At 39.7% G+C, this 15248-nt stretch overlaps 1 protein-coding gene across 2 annotated transcripts in view; it reads left to right on the forward strand.

The window, feature by feature from the left end:
- The window catches only part of synpra (synaptoporin a), a 377164-nt gene that overhangs the window by 267516 nt on the left and 94400 nt on the right, over window positions 1–15248 (forward strand). The window lies entirely within an intron of this gene.

Raw genomic sequence — 15248 nt, forward strand, 5'->3', positions numbered from 1 at the left:
TCTTTTAAAGACTTTGAGGTATCTGTACGAGGTTCTACAATATGAATTCATTATGCTTCACAATTGCTATGGATTATTTTCTTAATAATCTTCAAAAGTGAATTGATCAATTATTTAATCTTGACATTGTATTTAGATGAGAGTACTTTTGATGACATTTAAAATTGACAGTTCTCCTTCATAAAGCAACATGGCTTGGTGGTAGTTGTAAAATAGGAAGCGATCTTTATATGCAAATGAAAATCTAGAATGAAATAAAAATTGGTACATCATCTTTAAATCATGTCATGTATGGAGGGTGAGATAACTTTGTATTAGTTAAATGTATCATTTTCTGCATCATTTTCTTTGTTATGATGGACGAGGTCTGCACAAGGTTTACACCCATCAGAAGTTACACAACTTTCAAAGGTATCACATTTCTGAACTATCACTTCTGTAAGGTATAAATAATTCAAATAACCACTTGTTTATTGAATTGCCAATATGAGATATAATTGGTTGCCTAAATATGAATGTATTAAAATTGACAAAAAGTGACAGTAGGAAAGAAGTTATCCAGTGTTCAATCAATTGCATACTTATGTTCTAAAGTTACTTTTTCACTAACCATCATTTGTCATAAATTGAAAAAAGTTATTCTAATTCTGAATCATAGAATCGTGCAGTGTAGATAGGGGCTATTTGGCCCATCGAGTCTGCAACAACTCTCCAAAGAGCAACCCACCCAGATCCTATCCCTGTAACCCTACATTTACCATAGCTAACCCTACACTGCACAAACCTAGACACTGCAGTACAATTTAGCATGGCCAATCCATCAAGCTTGCACATCTTTGGATTGTGGGAAGAAACCAGAGTACCCAGTAGGAACTCACATAGACACAGGCCGTAAGCCCCAGCAAAGTCTCTCACCAAATCTTTACAAATCCGTCCCTATGGTGTCCATCTCACCTGCTTCTTTCATCATTCTACCACTTGGGATATCTGGGATGTAACAGTATGCCTCTTTTTAACCTGGACATGCAGTTTCCCACCAGGACCAGCCGTGTAGGCCATGGCACTCAACCATGCCAACCTGGAGTAAGTTACCATTTGGCCAGTGTAATCTCAGCTGTCTGGAGGAATGCACAGAATTGTAGAAAGAACATCAATGACCTTCTCCACTTCACTAGTCTAAGAGCTACCATCTTCTCTCCAATACTTTACATTCACACATTGCACCCACCACCCACCAAGGCTCATGCTGTACCACTTTCATTATTGCCTGCAACGTCATCCCCACTCATTTTCACTTACCACTGAAACCACTAACCCTGCATGCCTACTAACTTGCTCAGGACACCTCCCCACCTGCACCATAAATAACAGCTGTGCCACCCCGACTTTCATCTCCTTTATTACCTGCCTCTCTCTCAGTTCAGAAGCAAAACAGCCCACATGAGGGGTGAGGTTTATAAAGGGTGAATAGCCAAGGTTTTTTTTTACCAGTTTAGAGGAGTCCAAAACTAGAGGGCATAGGTTTAAGGTAAGGGTAGAAAGGTTTAAAAACGACCTGAGGGGCAACTTCCTCAGACGGTGGTGCCTGTATGGAATGAGCTGCCAGAGGAGGTGGTGGAGGCAGTTGCAGTTACAGTTAAAAGGCATCTGGTTGGGTATATGAATTTGGCAAATGGGACTAGATGGGTTTCAGATATTTAGTTGGTATGGACGAGTTGGACTAAAGGGTCTGTTTCCATGTTGTATAACTTTTGACAGTATAACTCTAATAGGACAAAAAAAAAGTCAAGATAGTGGTGGGCTGCTTGACATAAGGCTCTCAACCCTTTAAGCAGAAAGTATCTTGACCTGATAGCCCCATGGAGTGACTGACTATTTTCAAGCTACTGGACTGGTATTGGAGGCTTCCCTTGGCTTAATAAGCCAGGATCCCTGACCAGACTATCTCTCTTGACTTGATTGAGGTTGGTGACAACCATGACAAGCTTCCTGGTTTTGTGTCTGCACTAAATAATAAGCTACTATTGTCTGGTATTTTCACCTATGGCTGAGGGACAAGGTGCAAAAAAGGCACAGCCAGACAAGACAGTGTGGTGTGAGTGTCCAGATAGGCTGAAAGTGAGTGAATACTAAGAGATGAAGCAAACAAACCTAAGATGCAGCTTGGTCCAGTCCATGAGCTTTGTGTGTGTTCCTGATGATCATTTCAAACATCCCAATTTTCACAATTATGATTAAATATTGTTCTAAATGTGAATGAACTTTGCAGCCAGATGTTTATCAGAATGCCCTGGAATTTAATTCTGGCCAATAACCATGGTACCAGGTTTGTTCCATTAAAAATATGTATTTACTTTTTATAAGTTGCATTGCTTGTTGTCTTTTCTTCAAGTTTCTGAAATACAATAAGGTTAATTACAAACAAAAACCTTAGCTAAATCTAAAGGAAGCCTGGAAGCGTCTACACGCATTATCTGCAACACTCACTTGCTATAATGTTGCTATAATGTTATTACAACAGCTAACAGCCTCTTAGAACCACAAGGGAAAGAAAAAATCTTCAAGTTTTCAGTGACAGACAACATAATTTTCTGCATATTTTAAGTGTCAAATCCTATTACACCCCATTTCTAGAGGGATACTCCTTAGGATTTCCATTCGTATTAAATCAAACAATGAGTTTTGAACAACTAAAACATGATTTTTATCATGGTTTATTCTTGGGCCAATTTACTCCACTTTTTAAAGGGATGCTTCACACAATTAAACACCAACAATTTTAAAATATACACGACAGACTACAGAGCATTAATGAATATCTATTGGCACCAACTGGTAGGCATAGGATAGTTTCACATGCGCAGCCAAGACTTGCACATAAGCATTTTTCCCTCTCATTTGTTTTTAATAATTCTAAATTACTGTGGTGCTTTAAACTTTCTGATAATTATTTTAACTCCCAATTTCATTTATTGTTTTAACTTTACTCATAGCTAAGTGGGAGTGAAAAGAACAAATTGTTTTTCTCTGTGGCCACACACAGTAGCTGGAGTGTCGTCTACTGAAAGGGGAGCTTGCTTTTTGTCATCTTAAAAGCTATGGCCTGTCCAGTTTCCTGTTAAATTCCAACATCCTAAGCTCACACACAGAGTGGTCTGCTTGCCTATGTGATTCTCTCATTGCCCAAGCTACTGCAATTGTTCTTTTCCTGGGTCAGTCTTTCTACCACTGACTTTTACACAGAATTACTTCCTTTCTCCTCTTTCACTTTTGTCCATTTATCTCATTTCTTATGCTTACCTGGAACCCCTGACAGTTCACAGCCCTCCTTAATTATTTTATTCAGGAACTTTAATTTAAATTTTCAAGAATTAATTGAGTGACCTTTCAGGTCCCCAGCCTAAGTTTCTGTCTGCCATGTCTGATGTTACATTTATAGCCTGATGATCTGTCCCATGTTTACCTCACCAGGTAAGGACAGGATTCCCTCCCATTTTACCGTCAGCTGTTTGTCAACACACTTCATTTTCCCTAAGAACAGTTACCCCTTTTATACCCATGTGGTATCATGCTGTCTCAAATCACTGTAAAGAAAATAAGAGAAAGTGTTGGAGAAGGTCTGTCAGCATCTGTAGAGAGAGAAACCGACTGGCTGAGTTTCTCCAGCATTTTGTATTTTTGCTTTGGATTTCCAGCCTTCATATTTCTTTGATTTTGATTTGATTTATTTTACTGCACAAACAGTCTTGTCCTCTGATTCAGCTATTCAAATTGCCCCATTAGTTGCCATTTCAAATGCTGACCCAAAATCTAATGGATAGTGAAACAAACATGCTCATCCTTCCTCTGATGTTAGTACATTGAGACAACTGATATTACAAAAATCCTGCTCACAATGTCAAATTATTGTGTTGTTTAAATATAGCCACTTTATGTCTTAGATTCAACAATTTATTCAGAGATTTATTCAAGTATATGCTCAGTTCAGATATCACCTGTTTGCTCAGGTTAGATTCTTTAAGGACTCAGCTGCACCCATCTACCATCTCTATTACAATTTACATTCTTAACTAGGATCTCTAGGAATAGAATATATTTTCAGCTACATTGCTCATCATGCTAAAAAAAAGTGTCCATAACTACATATTCTAAACTAATTGGTGTGCTTTTAGATTTCCACTGTAATCAACTAACTCACTTCAAAACATTCTACAGTAAACTTTGAACATGACCTTCAAAGTTTTGAAGCCAACTTCCTGAAGCTCCTTCAGGTTGTGAATGATAACTAAAAGATGGAAATCATTTTCTGCCCCAATTGTTAATTATTTCTTTGAATATTTATGACATAAAATTTGAACACTGATCTCATTGTATTTCTTGGAAATCCATATCTTTGCATCTTTCTTGAAACTTTGGATTAACCTTTCCACTACCATTTTTGCTGTAGCTTTGGTAGAGGCACTGCCTCGGGGAATGTCATTGAAAAATAGATCGTTGCAAAAAGAGACTGATCCCAACTTTTGGGTTTCGTTAGGGCCGTACACAATGTATAAGACTCTGCTAAACAGTTCTTTAAAATCTCTTGCTGGATATTGAAGGCACAGGCTTATTGATGGTTGGGGTTTCCTCACTCTTGAATGTGTACATTGTGTCTAGAATATTTAAACTCATTTTTATGTAATCCTAGCCAATAGAAATGCTTTAGTGTTTTAGCCTGCATTTTCCAAGTAACATTTGACCTGCCATTGAAATTTCAAGAGCCACTCATAAAGCTATGTCACGATACCCAGATAGTCCAATGATATGCAGGGAACATAGATTGGCCATGCTGAATTTCTCGTAGTGTCCAGGGATGAGCAGGTTAGTTGGATTACTCATGGGAAATGCAGGGTGGTAGGGTAGGAGAGGTTGGTTTGGGTGGGATGCTGTTAGGAGGGTTGGTGTGGACTCGATGGGCCGAATGGCCTGCTTCCACACTGTAGGGATTCTGTGATTCTATGATTGTTGAATTTCTGCCATTTCTTCATCAGCTGGCCTTTGTTATGATCTTTGCTTATTATTGTCTTTTGAAATAATAATACTCAGATATTGATTCTGATTCAATTTCTGAGTAGGCAGTTTGGCACCATTCTCTTAATACAAGATTAAAGGTGATCAACTAAACACTTTCTAAAACTCTTTCTGATTCTGCCTCCTTTGTATTTAATCTTTTGAAAGCAGCAGGTAACTGAATCTCAGTCACATCCTTTTCTCATAGATAAAAAAAAGAACTGCAGATACTGGAGATCAGGAACAAACAAAAACAGAAATTGTTAGAAAAACTCAGCAGGTTAGGCAGTGTCTGTGAGGAGAAAACAGGGTTAATGTTTCAAGTGCAGCGACTCTTCTTCAGAATTCTTGCCATCAAGATAAATGCTATGTTTTCCTAGCTGCTTCTAATCCTGGAGTCTGAAATCTTGAGCTATAGCATAACAGGAACATGAGCACAGACAGCAAAGGGGAAACGTGTAGACAATGTAAGGTGGATTGGGCTCATAAAAGAAACTTATTCCTAGACATCTTCAAAGAGCACTTTATATAACAATGAATCAGCCAGAAGCAGTGTCTGAGGCAGCCACTATGATTCACCAGGAGAGTGCCCATTGAACAGTGCTGCCTACACAGCAGGATGGATGGCTGTGATAATCATGGTGGTCCTTAATGTCTATCCTATTAAATCCTTCCAGCTTGACCATGTGGCATTACTAACATCTCATAGTTCTCTGTGCATTACTAAACTGAGAAACAGTAAAAGGGCGTTTTGTAGTCACGACTCAAACCAGTGAGGAGAGTAGGACTTTTGATACTTTTGGCCAAGGATGGGATGTGAGGAAGAAGCTTTGAAATTGGGTGTGCTGTTGAGAGAATTACGTTAGCAATGTAGCAGAGAAACAGCAAGGGACTAGTACTGACTGGATTGCTCTGCATGGACACAATAGCTTAATAAGTTTCATTGGGGCCACAATTACTCTAATTTATTGCCATGTTATGCACAATTAATTTTAAATATTTGATTTTATCTTCTTAAATAAAGATAGCAGTAAGTTGAATACTTATATCAGTGTTGTGAAGACTCATATTTCACTTGAAACATTAACTCTGTTTCTCTCTCCAAAGATGCTACCAGATCTGATGAGCTTTTTCAGTATTTTCTGTTTTTGTTCCAAATTTCTAGATTTTCAGTATTTTGCTGTTAACTAAATCACTGTATCCAGTAACTATAAAATGCCAATGAGCTGAATGCTGCAAATATACAACATGTGAGGGAATATTGTGGTGAAGTCCCAACTGCCATATAGATGTGTCATTAGAGGTGGATTCTTTATTTTTAATAAGGAAATTCTAACTAATGTTACATAAGGTAACCAGATTCCCAAGCAATTTTGAAACCATCACACTGACTTTGACAAGTTTAAATCATTAAATTTTTTTCAGTTTAATTTAGTCTGCTATTAAGACCCATGTGGTATTGAAAAATGCATCATATAAAGTGTATTAAATAAGACCATAAGACCATAAGACATAGGAGCGGAAGTAAGGCCATTCAGCCCATCGAGTCCACTCTACCATTCAATCATGGCTGATGGGCATTTCAATTCCACTTACCCGCATTCTCCCCGTAGCCCTTAACTCTTTGTGACATCAAGAATTTATCAATCTCTGCCTTGAAGACATTTAGCGTCCCAGCCTCTACTGCACGCTGTGGCAATGAATTCCACAGGCCCATCCCTCTCTGGCTGAAGAAATGTCTCCGCATTTCTGTTCTGAATTTACCCCTTCTAATTCTAAGGCTGTGTCCACAGGTCCTAGTCTCCTCGCCTAACGGAAACAATTTCCTAGCATCCACCCCCTCCAAGCCATGTATTATCTTGTAAGTTTCTATTAGATCTCCCCTTTATCTTCTAAACTCCAATGAATACAATCCCAGGATCCTCAGCCGTTCCTCATATGTTAGACCAACCATTCCAGGGATCATCCGTGTGAATCTCCGCTGGACACGCTCCAGTGCCAGTATGTCCTTCCTGAGGTATGGGGACCAAAACTGGACACAGTACTCCAAATGAGGCCTAACCAGAGCTTTGTAAAGTCTCAGTAGCACAACGGTGCTTTTATATTCCAACCCTCTTGAGATAAATGACAACATTGCATTTGCTTTCTTAATCACGGACTCAACCTGCATGTTTACCTTTAGAGAATCCTCAACTAGCACTCCCAGATCCCTTTGTACTTTGGCTTTATGAATTTTCTCACCATTTAGAAAGTAGTCCATGCTTGTATTCTTTTTTCCAAAGTGCAAGACCTTGCATTTACTCACATTGAATTCCATCAGCTATTTCCTGGACCACTCTTCCAAACTGTCTAGATCCTTCTGGAGCCTCCCCACTTCCTCAGTACTACCTGCCTGTCCACCTAACTTTGTATCATTGGCAAACTTCGCTAGAATGCCCCCAGTCCCTTCATCCAGATCATTAATATATAATGTGAACAGCTGCAGCCCCAACACTGAACCCTGCGGGACACCGCTTGTCACCGGCTGCCATTCCGAAAAAGAACCTTTTATCCCAACTCTCTGCCTTCTGTCAGTCAGCCAATCCTCAATCCATCCCAGTAGCTCACCTCGAACACCTTGGGCCCTCACCTTGCTCAGCAGCCTCCCATGTGGCACCTTATCAAAGGCTTTTTGGAAGTCTAGGTAGACCACATCCACCGGGTTTCCCTGGTCTAACCTACTTGTCACCTCTTCAAAGAATTCCAACAGGTTTGTCAGGCACGACCTCCCCTTATTAAACCCATGTTGACTTGTTCTAATCTAAATGTATGTATGTCCTGTAAATTTTACCACCCCAGTTGTAAAACCTGTTTTTTTAAAAAAGGATTTGTCATAATTTCTTCATTTAAATCACATATCGTGAGCATACATATATATTTACTAGATCTTAATTATAATTTTATGTTGGCCTCAATTATTGCAGATGGAAATGATTGTCACATTTGTAACTATGGCAACTGCTGTTGTCATTACTCAAAAAAAAATCATAAGAATAGACATTAAGGTATCTCTGTGAATGAATTTGTAGTCCCAGAGCTTCAGGTATGGGCAGCAGACCATGTGGTGAAGAAAATTGGAGATGCACAAGATACCAGAATTGGTGGAGTACAGAGCTCTTGGACAGCTGGAGGAGATTATTGAGGGAGCAGAATTTAAAAATCAAGACTTTGCTGAACTAGGGCCATTTAGTCCAATGAACAAAGGGTAAAGAGAGAACGGGAAGTTCAGATGAGCTTAGGTTTACAGAGGGTGGAAGATGAGAGACTGGCAGGAGAACATTAGAATAATTAAGTCAAAAGGTAACCCAGACATAGATGAAGGTTTCAGTACACCCACGTGCCATATTTTTTCATTAACTTTGACTGATCACAGATCCTTGCACAGGGCTTGGTTGATCTAGTCTGTAATGAAGCTCATGAGTCAAATGACTAACTCCTGACTCTCAATGGAAGTTTCCAGAAGGAGACAAGATATCCTGCTATGACTGCATATTTATTGGGAGTTCTGTAATCTTTTAAGATGTTTCAGTCATTATAAATAAACTGTTTGATATTAGAACTATCCCTGCATTACTCTGGGATTAATAATATATTAGGAACTCAATTTAAACACATGGTATTTTCAATTACAGATCTCCTATTTCATTTTGACATTGATCGTCCAGATCTAATCACTGATTATTTCCATATGTGTTTATGTTTGTGTGCGAATGTAAACATAACACGCTCTTATTCATTAAATATTCCCTTTACAGTAAACAATAGAGACTATGCTTTCCCAGAAAAAAAAGACAAGTGGTTTTCTGGTTTTCTACACTTGCCTGTGATGTGAGTGGGGTTCAAAGAATTGCCTGCAGGTGTTGGTTGAGTTACATTCATTACATTTTCCAATAAAGAGCATTGTTCATTGTTTGTACTTGAGAGAAAATATGCATGCTTATTTATTTGTTAGCTCATATGGTTTTAAAACTACAGTTTAAAGAAAAACTTTTTTTTGGTTAACTTAACTACTATACTAGCTATTAGACGCGTGGGACTGTTAGACTGTATTGGGTCAGAGCCTTCATCTGCTACTGCTAGCTGGCAGTAATTTTGTAGCCCTAAATAAATAATTCAAAGAAATATTATTCGTTTTGTTGCTGTTTCTGAGATTTTCATAGCCAAAAATCATGACAATTAACTACAGTAAAAATAGAAATAACAATAGTTAATTATCAGTTAACAGTTCACACTGCGTGACAATTTCCTGTGTGCGATTAACATCAAACACATCACAATTTAATTGCATCTGTGGTTTCACCCATGAACTCATTGGAAATTATGCACTATTCAGAATATTAGAGGACTCTCTGTAATGTTGCATTTGGAAAGTTGAAAACTGTCTCTTTCTTTTCAGTATCTGCTGTCCTTCAATTACCATTTCCTTCTCTTTCCCTTTTAGCTTCTCTATTCTCTTTTTCCTTGTCCTATTCTGTTTATCTCTGTTGTTATGATTCCAGATGTTGGTCATACTAGACAAATCAGATCCCAGAATGAAACCTGGCTTGACAAATATTCTTTTGAGATACAGTTTAATTTTTGCAGTTTGTTAATTTGGTGGATAATCACTGAAACATATTCACATGAGGTTGCAGATGTTCTACAGAACATAGGTTTATTACTCAAAATACAAAATAAATAAGCTTTATAGAGGATAAGCAAAAAAAAAGCTTCAACCTGTTTCCCAACACCATTTCTTACAGAGACTCAACCCCACAGAAATATCACTTCTGTTTCAGGTTTTAATTTTTTTCTGAACTTAACATTTTATGGTTTCTTTAAATTGTAAAGATTTTTTATGATGCTAACATGAGCCTCTTTCATTTCTGATGGCCTAAACTTTGTCTGTTCAAACATATTGAAGATTTCTATCCAAAATTTCCTAGCTTGCAGCTTCACAGACTAGAAACCACTTCTGCTGAGGTGACTGGTTCCCCTATATAACATAGAATATAGAACATTAAAGCACAGTACAGGCCCTTCGGCCCTCAATGTTACGCTGACCTGTGAAAATAATCTGATGCCCATCTAACCTACACGGTTCTATTATTATCCATATGTATATCCAGTTCTCATTTAAATGCCCTTAACATCGGCAAGTCTACTATTGTTGCAGGCAAGCCGTTCCACGCCCCTACTACTCTCTGAGTAAAGAAACTATCCCCAATATCCGTCCTAAGTCTACAACCCCTCAATTTAAAGCTATGTCCCCTCGTGTTATCCTTCACCATCCGAAGAAAAAGGCTCTCACTATTGAACCACTCTATCAAACACTCTGATTATCTTATATGTCTCGATTAAGTCACCTCTCAACTTTCTTCTCTCCAATGAAAACAGCCTCAGTTCCCTCAGCCTTTCCTTGTAAGACTTTCCTTCCATACCAGGCAACATCCTAGCAATCCTCCTCTGAACCCTTTCCAAAGCTTCCACATCCATCCTATACTGCAGTGACCAGAACTGCACAGAGTACTCCAGGTGCGGCCTCACCAGTGTCTTGTATAGCTGAAGCATGACCTTGTGGCTCTGAAACTTAATCCCCCTACCAATAACCGCCAACACACCATATGCCTTCTTAACAACCCTAACAACCTAGGTGGCAACTTGCAGGGATTTATGCACCAGGACACCAAGATCTCTCTGTTCATCAACACTGCCAAGAATTTTACCGTTAGCTCAGTACTCTGCATTCCTGTTACTTCTTCTGAAGTGAACTATCTCATACCTTTCCATATTAAACTCCATTTGCAACTTCTCAGCCCAGTTCTGCATCTTATCTATGTCCCTCTATAACCCACAACATTCTTTGGCACTATCCACAACTCTGCCTACTGTAGTGTCATTCACAAATTTACTCACCCCGTCCCCCAACTCCATCCGCTCCCACCGCACCCCCCCTGCCTGCCCCCAACCCCATCCACTCCCACCTCACCCTCCTGCCTGCCCCCAACCCCATCCAGCACCACCCCCCCACCTGCCCCCAAACCCTGTCCGCTCCCATCCCGTCCCCCACCCACCCCCAACCCCATCCGCTTCCACTCCATCACCCACCCACAACTCCATCTGCTACCACCCCACCCCCTAACCATTTCCAACACCATGCTCCCATCTGCCCCCATTCCCGCGGCCCTAACCTTGCAGCTCCAACCCCGCACCCCCGTCCATCCCCACTCAACCCACCACTCCCGCCCCCATCCAACCCACTCCCTCGGGGCAGCCGGACACACACACACACACACAAACACACACACAGCTTTTTGACAGGTTTCACCTCTGCCCTGTACAGGACAATGTTGGAGAGATTATCTGGGGAACCGGGGATTTAGGGCACACCCCTTTGTAGAACTCCAGGGAAAGTGTGGGGGGAGAGAGAGAGAGAGAGAGAGAGGGCAGGAGGTTAGTCATTTAGAGACGGTGCCTGGACTGTCCAGGACTGTTCTCGGCAGCATTTCAGTAAGCCGAGTTTGTTTTTAATCATTGTACCTGTAAACAAAAGACGCAACCAGGGTTGAAACAGCGCTTTGATGTAATGTTTCTATCGGGACCTTGAGATCCCCTTCGGATAATCCAATATTTGGATAATCTATGTTCTCTGTACATTTTAAATGTCCTTTCCAACCACTGCATACGTTTAATCTTAACAAATTAATCCTATCACCTTAACCCTTCATCCACTTCATTTTTTTGCTCTTTAACATGGACAGTTGGTTCTGATATAACGTGATAGTTCTGTTCTCGTGTGATCTTGTGTTATAAGAAAATGTAAACTAATAGTGCTGAAATCACGTTATCGCTAATACAATGTAGGTAAGTTTGCATTCTGCAAATAACGGTCTAAACTCTTCAATCTCGTTAAAGACAATTTGCATTGAAGAAAAATGTGTTATAGCAGAACCTACTGTACTGTTACTTATTATTACACTAAGGGCAGGTGGATAAAGGCTGGAAACCACATTAACTTCAATATGTTTTCTTTTTACCAGTGGCCCTTTATCCATTCCTTTAAACAAGATTTGAATGTTTTCTAAATACAACTTCTTAAAAATACTAATCAAATTTAAATATGAACGGGCATGACATCGGGCTGGATTTTCCTACCTGTATCCAATATGGACAGAGATAGAGTTACATGTGGGCTGAGAGTGTGGTGCCGGAAAAGCATAACCAGTCAGACAGCATCCGAGGAGCAGGAGGATCGACGTTTCGAGCATAAGCTCTACATCAGCAATGAGATCTCACATCGATTCTCCTGCTCGGATGCTGCCTGACCATCTATTCTTTTCCAGCATCACCCTCTTGACTCTGGTCTCCAGCATCTGCAAGTCCTCACTTTCTCCCATAGAGTTTACATGCACCTGTTGACACAACCTTGGCCCACCTTTCTTTTTGGACCTCATTAAAATTGCAAGGCAGCAATCAAATGGAATTATTGTAAAAAGGAGAGATTCTACCACCATGAAACAAGAAAATCCAACTGTCTACCAGCATGGTATTTTGTGTAGTTCTTGAAGAGGACACTTTGAAATCTCAAAGAATTGGTCAAAGGAAAGAAGCACATTATTTGGGGCCTATTTAGAGAGAGAGCAAGGCTTTTGCCCTCTATCCAGCAAATGGTCAGATGTATACCTCTTTTACTATCCAATGTAAATATTATGATATTATAAGTAGATTATAATTTGCTTCATATTTATGCATTGTTTTAAATTTTACATGGAATGACCATATTTTCTGACACTTGGATGAGAACTTATCCATCCTGTAGCTAAATGATTTTCCATGTATCTGGATCCAGCATTCCTGCTTCAGCATGCCCCTGACTATGTCAATCCTCCACCCCCATTCCATATGAGGATTCTGACCTCCAATGTTCCTGGAGCAGCCTACTTCAGTCAATTCCCAAGGTCACTGATGCTGGCAACTTCTAATTTCTCTCCACAGCTTTCAGTTTCCTATTCCCAACAACCCCACCTCCATGCATTTCATTCTCCTCACCCGAGTCCCAATGGGTTATAAAATTAAATCATTCCTTCTAACCATTCTGTTCTGTTGTGCTTTTCTTCCTCTTTATCTCTCTCAGTTTGACTCTCTGTCACTTCCTATGCCCCTTGATTGTTTGTAATAGGAATCACTGCTTTCCTATTTTTAGTAAGTAGAATGCCTACATTTTCCAACTGAATAAAGTAGAAGTGTGATATTTTGAACTCTTTAATTAAACCTGTTTTTTTTTGCAAAAATGAACTATAATTATCAAGTGAAAGGGCACCCTTTCTCTTCTGATAATTACAGCAAAGTACTGCAAATGGGTTCCAGTTGTTGTCTACATTGGTACCAGTGACCTTGATAGAACTAGAAAGGAGGATCTGCTGAAAGAATTTGAATGGTTAGGAGCTAATTTAAATGTAGAATTTCCAAGGCAGTAATCTCTGTATTACTATCTGAACTCGAGGTAAACTGGCATAAGAGTAGATAAAATCAAGGAGTTAAATGTGTGACTCAAATATTAGTGTGGGTGGAAAAGGTTTCAGTTCATGAGCACTGTTACCAGTACAGGAGTAAAAGGAGCTATTCTGGTGGGATGGGCTGCGCTTGAACTGTGATGGGTCCAGTCACCTGGCAAACCAAGTAACAAGAACTTCAAAGAGGGCTTTAAACCAATTCGTGGTAGGGAGGTTTTGGGCGAGCTGAAAGTTAGGTTTACAAAGCGAGAGGATATGGCAGAATTACACGGTAAGTATTTGGCTAACAATACCCAGAGTAGGACAGGAAGGGACGGAGTGTACGAAGATAGAAAAACAGCAGTAAATAGAGGCAAAGGAGGAAAAATGGTTTTAAAAAAAGCAAAACTATTAGCTCTTTATCTGTATGCACATAGTATTTGGAATATAATAAATGAATTAAAGGTGCATATAAAGGTTTATCAGTGTGATTATATAGGCATTACAGAGAATGGTCACATGGAAATCAAAGCTGAAAATTAAACGTTCAAGGATATTTCACATTTTGAAAGGGAAGGCAGAAAAGAAAGGTGAGTAGTATAGCATTGTTAGTTCAGACATTTTGCAAGGTGTCACCATCTATTTCCCTACAGTCTATATCTTCCATGTCTTTTTCCACAGTAAATACTGATGCAAAATACTCATTTAGTATCTCCCCATTTTCTGCGGCTCTACACAAAGGCCGCCTTGCTGATCTTTGAGGGGCCCTATTCTCTCCCTAGTTATCCTTTTGTCCTTAATGTATTTGTAAAAACCCTTTGGATTCTCCTTAACCCTATTTGCCAAAGCTATCTCATGTCCCCTTTTTGCCCTCCTGATTTCCTGCTTAAGTACACTCCTACTGCCTTTATACTCTTCTAAGGATTCACTTGATCTATCCTGTCTATACCTGACATATGCTTCCTTTTTTTTCTGAACCAAGTCCTCAATTTCTTGAGTCATCCAGCATTCCCTATGCCTACCAGCCTTTCCTTTCACCCTGACAGGAATATACTTTCTCTGGAATCTCGTTATCTCATTTCTGAAGCATTCCCATTTTCCAGCCGCCCTTTTACCTGCCCCCAATCAGCTTTCAAAAGTTTTTGCCTAATACTGTCAAAATTGGCCTTTCTCCACTTTAGAAATTCAACTTTTCGATCTGGTCTATCCTTTTCCATCATTATTTTAAATCTAACAGAATTATGGTCGCTGGCCCCAAAGTGGTCCCCCACTGACATCTCAATCACCTTCCTTGCCTTATTTCCCAAGAGTAGGTCTAGTTTTGCACCTTCTCTAGTAGGTATATCCACATACTGAATCAGAAAATTGTCTTGCACAGACTTAACAAATTCCTCTCCATCTAAACCCTTAACACTATGGCAGTCCCAGTCCCTATTATTCTTGCAGATAGCTGAGATCTCCTTACAAGTTTGTTTCTCAATTTCCCTCTGACTATTAGGGGGTCTATAATAGAATCCCAATCAGGTGATCATCCCTTTCTTATTTCTCAGTCCCACCCAAATAACTTCCCTGGATGTATTTCCGGGAATATCCTCCCTCAGCGCATAAGAAATAAAAAAAAGAATAAGATACAGATAGCAGTAGTGCACAAGCACACTAACAGTAGGGAGGTGATAGGACAAAGACTAA

The sequence above is a fragment of the Chiloscyllium punctatum genome, chromosome 12, assembly GCF_047496795.1.
Source record: "Chiloscyllium punctatum isolate Juve2018m chromosome 12, sChiPun1.3, whole genome shotgun sequence".
In the NCBI taxonomy this organism is placed as follows: Eukaryota; Metazoa; Chordata; class Chondrichthyes; order Orectolobiformes; family Hemiscylliidae; genus Chiloscyllium; species Chiloscyllium punctatum.